Consider the following 6,424-nt stretch of genomic DNA (forward strand, 5'->3'; position numbering starts at 1 on the left):
TATCTTCTGCAGTGGTCGGGCATTGAGTCTTACTCAATTTCACACCTTGTAACACAGGCAAGAATCCTTTCTTTGCTTGATCCATTTTGAACTTCTTCAAAATTTTGTCAAGGTATGTTGTTTGTGAAAGTCCAATTAAGCATTTTGATCTATCTCTATAGATCTTTATGCCTAATATGTAAGCAGCTTCACCGAGGTCTTTCATTGAAAAACTCTTATTCAAGTATCCCTTTATGCTATCCAGAAATTCTATATCATTTCCAATTAGTAATATGTCATCCACATATAATATTAGAAATGCTACAAAGCTCCCACTCACTTTCTTGTAAATACAGGCTTCTCCGAAAGTCTGTATAAAACCAAATGCTTTGATCACACTATCAAAGCGTTTATTCCAACTCCGAGAGGCTTGCACCAGTCCATAAATGGATCACTGGAGCTTGCACACTTTGTTAGCTCCTTTTGGATCGACAAAACCTTCTGGTTGCATCATATACAACTCTTCTTCCAGAAATCCATTCAGGAATGCAGTTTTGACATCCATTTGCCAAATTTCATAATCATAAAATGCGGCAATTGCTAACATGATTCGGACGGACTTAAGCATCGCTACGGGTGAGAAGGTCTCATCTTAGTCAATCCCTTGAACTTGCCGAAAACCTTTCGCGACAAGTCGAGCTTTGTAGACAGTAACATTACCATCAGCGTCAGCGTCAGTCTTCTTCTTAAAGATCCATTTATTCTCAATTGCTTGCCGATCATCGGGCAAGTCAACCAATGTCCATACTTTGTTCTCATACATGGATCCCATCTCAGATTTCATGGCTTCAAGCCACTTTGCGGAATCTGGGCTCACCATCGCTTCTTCATAGTTCGTAGGTTCATCATGATCTAGTAGCATGATTTCCAGAACAGGATTACCGTACCACTCTGACGCGGATCTTACTCTGGTTGATCTACGAGGTTCAGTAGTATCTTGATCTGAAGTTTCATGACTATCATCATTAGCTTCCTCACTTATTGGTGTAGGTGTCGCAGAAACAATTTTCTGTGATGTACTACTTTCCAATAAAGGAGCAGGTACAGTTACCTCGTCAAGTTCTACTTTCCTCCCACTCAATTCTTTCGAGAGAAACTCCTTCTCTAGAAAGGATCCATTCTTAGCAACGAATGTCTTGCCTTCGGATCTGTGATAGAAGGTGTACCCAACAGTCTCCTTTGGGTATCCTATGAAGACACATTTCTCCGATTTGGGTTCGATCTTATCAGGTTGAAGCTTTTTCACATAAGCATCGCAGCCCCAAACTTTAAGAAATGACAACTTCGGTTTCTTGCCAAACCACAGTTCATAAGGCATCGTCTCAACGGATTTTGATGGTGCCCTATTTAATGTGAATGCGGCCGTCTCTAGAGCGTATCGCCAAAACGATAGCGGTAAATCAGTAAGAGACATCATAGATCGCACCATATCTAGTAAAGTACGATTACGACGTTCGGACACACCATTACGCTGTGGTGTTCCGGGTGGCGTGAGTTGCGAAACTATTCCACAATTTTTCAAATTTACACCAAACTCGTAACTCAAATATTCTCCTCCACGATCAGATCGTAGAAACTTTATTTTCTTGTTACGATGATTTTCAACTTCACTCTGAAATTCTTTGAACTTTTCGAATGTTTTAGACTTGTGTTTCATTAAGTAGATATACCCATATCTGCTTAAGTCATCTGTGAAGGTGAGAAAATAACGATATCCGCCACGAGCCTCAATATTCATCGGACCACATACATCTGTATGTATGATCTCCAACAAATCTGTTGCTCTCTCCATAGTTCCGGAGAACGGTGTTTTTGTCACCTTGCCCATGAGGCACGGTTCGCAAGTACCAAGTGATTCATAATCAAGTGGTTCCAAAAGTCCATCAGTATGGAGTTTCTTCATGCGCTTTACACCGATATGACCTAAACGACAGTGCCACAAATAAGTTGCACTTTCATTATTAACTCTGCATCTTTTGGCTTCAACATTATGAATATGTGTATCACTACTATCGAGATTCATCAAAAATAGACCACTTTTCAAAGGTGCATGACCATAAAAGATATTACTCATATAAATAGAACAACCATTATTCTCTGATTTAAATGAATAACCATCTCGCATCAAACAAGATCCAGATATAATGTTCATGCTCAACGCTGGCACCAAATAAGAATTATTTAGGTCTAATATTAATCCCGAAGGTAGATGTAGAGGTAGCGTGCCGACCGCGATCACATCGACTTTGGAACCGTTTCCCATGCGCATCGTCACCTCGTCCTTTGCCAGTGACCGCTTATTCCGTAGTCCCTGTTTCGAGTTGCAAATATTAGCAACAGAACCAGTATCAAATACCCAGGTGCTACTGCGAGCTCTAGTAAGGTACACATCAATAACATGTATATCACATATACCTTTGTTCACCTTGCCATCCTTCTTATCCGCCAAATACTTGGGGCAGTTCCGCTTCCAGTGACCAGTCTGCTTGCAGTAGAAGCACTCAGTTTCAGGCTTAGGTCCAGACTTGGGTTTCTTCTCCTGAGCAGCAACTTGTTTGCTGTTCTTCTTGAAGTTCCCCTTCTTCTTCCCTTTGCCCTTTTTCTTGAAACTAGTGGTCTTGTTGACCATCAACACTTGATGCTCCTTCTTGATTTCTACCTCCGCAGCTTTCAGCATTGCGAAGAGCTCGGGAATAGTCTTGTTCATCCCTTGCATATTATAGTTCATCACGAAGCTCTTGTAGCTTGGTGGCAATGATTGGAGAATTCTGTCAATGACGCAATCATCTGGAAGATTAACTCCCAATTGAATCAAGTGATTATTATACCCAGACATTTTGAGTATATGCTCACTGACAGAACTGTTCTCCTCCATCTTGCAGCTATAGAACTTATTGGAGACTTCATATCTCTCAATCCGGGCATTTGCTTGAAATATTAACTTCAACTCCTGAAACATCTCATATGCTCCATGACGGTCAAAACGTCGTTGAAGTCCCGATTCTAAGCCGTAAAGCATGGCACACTGAACTATCGAGTAGTCATCAGCTTTGCTCTGCCAGACGTTCATAACATCTGGTGTTGCTCCAGCAGCAGGCCTGGCACCCAGCGGTGCTTCCAGGACGTAATTCTTCTGTGCAGCAATGAGGATAATCTTCAAGTTACGGACCCAGTCCGTGTAATTGCTACCATCATCTTTCAACTTTGCTTTCTCAAGGAACGCATTAAAATTCAACGGAACAACAGCACGAGCCATCTATCTACAATCAACCTAAACAAGCAAGATACTATCATGGACTAATTTCATGATAAATTTAAGTTCAATTAATCATATTACTTAAGAACTCCCACTTAGATAGACATCCCTCTAATCTTCTAAGTGATCACGTGATCCAAATCAACTAAACCATAACCGATCATCACGTGAGATGGAGTAGTTTTCAATGGTGAACATCGTTATGTTGATCATATCTACTATATGATTCACGCTCGACCTTTCGGTCTCCGTGTTCCGAGGCCATATCTGCATATGCTAGGCTCGTCAAGTTTAACCTGAGTATTCTGCGTGTGCAAAAACTGGCTTGCACCCGTTGTAGATGGACGTAGAGCTTATCACACCCGATCATCACGTGGTGTCTGGGCACGACAAACTTTGGCAACGGTGCATACTTAGGGAGAACACTTCTTGATAATTTAGTGAGAGATCATCTTATAATGCTACCGTCAGTCAAAGCAAGATAAGATGCATAAAAGATAAACATCACATGCAATCAATATAAGTGATATGATATGGCCATCATCATCTTGTGCTTGTGATCTCCATCTTCGAAGCACCGTCGTGATCACCATCGTCACCGGCGCGACACCTTGATCTCCATCGTAGCATCGTTGTCGTCTCGCCAATCTTATGCTTCCACGACTATCACTACCGCTTAGTAATAAAGTAAAGCATTACATCGCGATTGCATTGCATACAATAAAACGACAACCATAAGGCTCCTGCCAGTTGCCGATAACTCGGTTACAAAACATGATCATCTCATACAATAAAATTCAGCATCATGTCTTGACCATATCACATCACAACATGCCCTGCAAAAACAAGTTAGGCGTCCTCTACTTTGTTGTTGCAAGTTTTACGTGGCTGCTACGGGCTTAAGCAAGAACCAATCTCACCTACGCATCAAAACCACAACGATAGTTTGTCAAATAGACTCCGTTTTAACCTTCGCAAGGACCGGGCGTAGCCATACTTGGTTCAACTAAAGTTGGAGAGACAGTCGCCCGCAAGCCACCTATGTGCAAAGCACGTCGGGGAAACCGGTCTCGCGTAAGCGTACGCGTAATGTTGGTCCGGGTCGTCTCGTCCAACAATGCCGCTGAACCAAAGTATGACATGCTAGTAGGCAGTATGACTTATATCGCCCACAACTCACTTGTGTTCTACTCGTGCATATAACATCAACATAAATAACCTAGGCTCGGAGGCCACTGTTGGGTTTCGTAGTAATTTCAAAAAAATTCCTACGCACACGCAAGATCATGGTGATGCATAGCAACGAGAGGGGAGAGTGCTGTCTACGTACCCACGCAGACCGACTGCGGAAGCGATGACACAACGTAGAGGAAGTAATCGTACGTCTTCACGATCCAACCGATCAAGCACCGAAACTACGGCACCTCCGAGTTCGAGCACACGTTCAGCTCGATGACGATCCCCGGACTCCGATCCAGCAAAGTTTCGGGGAAGAGTTCCGTCAGCACGACGGTGTGGTGACGATCTTGATGTACTACAGCAGCAGGGCTTCGCCTAAACTCCACTACAGTATTATCGAGGAATATGGTGGCTGGGGGCACCGCACACGGCTAAGGAATAGATCACGTGGATCAACTTGTGTGTTCTAGGGTGCCTCTGCCTCAGTATATAAAGGACTAGAGGGGGGAGGCTGGCCGGCCAAGGTGTGGCGCGCCAGGAGAGTCCTACTCCCTCTGGGAGTAGGATTCCCCCCCCCCCCAATCCTAGTTGGAATAGGATTCGCGGAGGGGGAAAAGAGAGAGAGGGGGCCGGCCACCTCTCCTAGTCCTAATAGGACTAGGGGAAGGAAGAGGCGCGCAGCCCATGTAGGGCTGCCTCTTCTCTTTTCCACTAAGGCCCATCATGGCCCATTTAGCTCCCGGGGGGTTCCGGTAACCTTCCCGGTACTCCGGTAAAATCCCGATTTCACCCGGAACACTTCCGATATCCAAACATAGGCTTCCAATATATCAATCTTTACGTCTCGACCATTTCGAGACTCCTCGTCATGTCCGTGATCACATCCGGGACTCCGAACAACCTTCGGTACATCAAAATGCATAAACTCATAATATAACTGTCATCGTAACCTTAAGCGTGCGGACCCTACGGGTTCGAGAACAATGTAGACATGACCGAGACACGTCTCCGGTCAATAACCAATAGCGGGACCTGGATGCCCATATTGGCTCCTACATATTCTATGAAGATCTTTATCGGTCAGACCGCATAACAACATACGTTGTTCCCTTTGTCATCGGTATGTTACTTGCCCGAGATTCGATCGTCGGTATCCAATACCTAGTTCAATCTCATTACCGGCAAGTCTCTTTACTCGTTCTGTAATACATCATCTCGCAACTAACTCATTAGTTGCAATGCTTGCAAGGCTTATGTGATGTGCATTACCGAGAGGGCCCAGAGATACCTCTCCGACAATCGGAGTGACAAAACCTAATCTCGAAATACGCCAACCCAACATGTACCTTTGGAGACACATGTAGTACTCCTTTATAATCACCCAGTTACGTTGTGACGTTTGGTAGTACCCAAAGTGTTCCTCCGGTAAACGGGAGTTGCATAATCTCATAGTTATAGGAACATGTATAAGTCATGAAGAAAGCAATAGCAACATACTAAACGATCGGGTGCTAAGCTAATGGAATGGGTCATGTCAATCAGATCATTCTCTTAATGATGTGATCCCGTTAATCAAATAACAACTCATTGTTCATGGTTAGGAAACATAACCATCTTTGATTAACGAGCTAGTCAAGTAGAGGCATACTAGTGACACTTTGTTTGTCTATGTATTCACACATGTATTATGTTTCCGGTTAACACAATTCTAGCATGAATAATAAACATTTATCATGATTATAAGGAAATAAATAATAACTTTATTATTGCCTCTAGGGCATATTTCCTTCAGACCGCCTGTGAAGTTTCGTATCATTTGGACTTCGTTTGATACTCCAACGGTTAACCGAGGGACCGAGAAGGCCTCATGTGTGTTGCAGCTCAACACCCTTCCAATTTGGCCTAAAACCCACCTAACTCTGCTCCATCATTTAGAGCGTTCGATCATGA

This window comes from Triticum urartu, chromosome 1A, assembly GCF_056163025.1.
Source record: "Triticum urartu cultivar PI428250 chromosome 1A, HENAU_Tu73, whole genome shotgun sequence".
NCBI classification, from domain to species: Eukaryota; Viridiplantae; Streptophyta; class Magnoliopsida; order Poales; family Poaceae; genus Triticum; species Triticum urartu.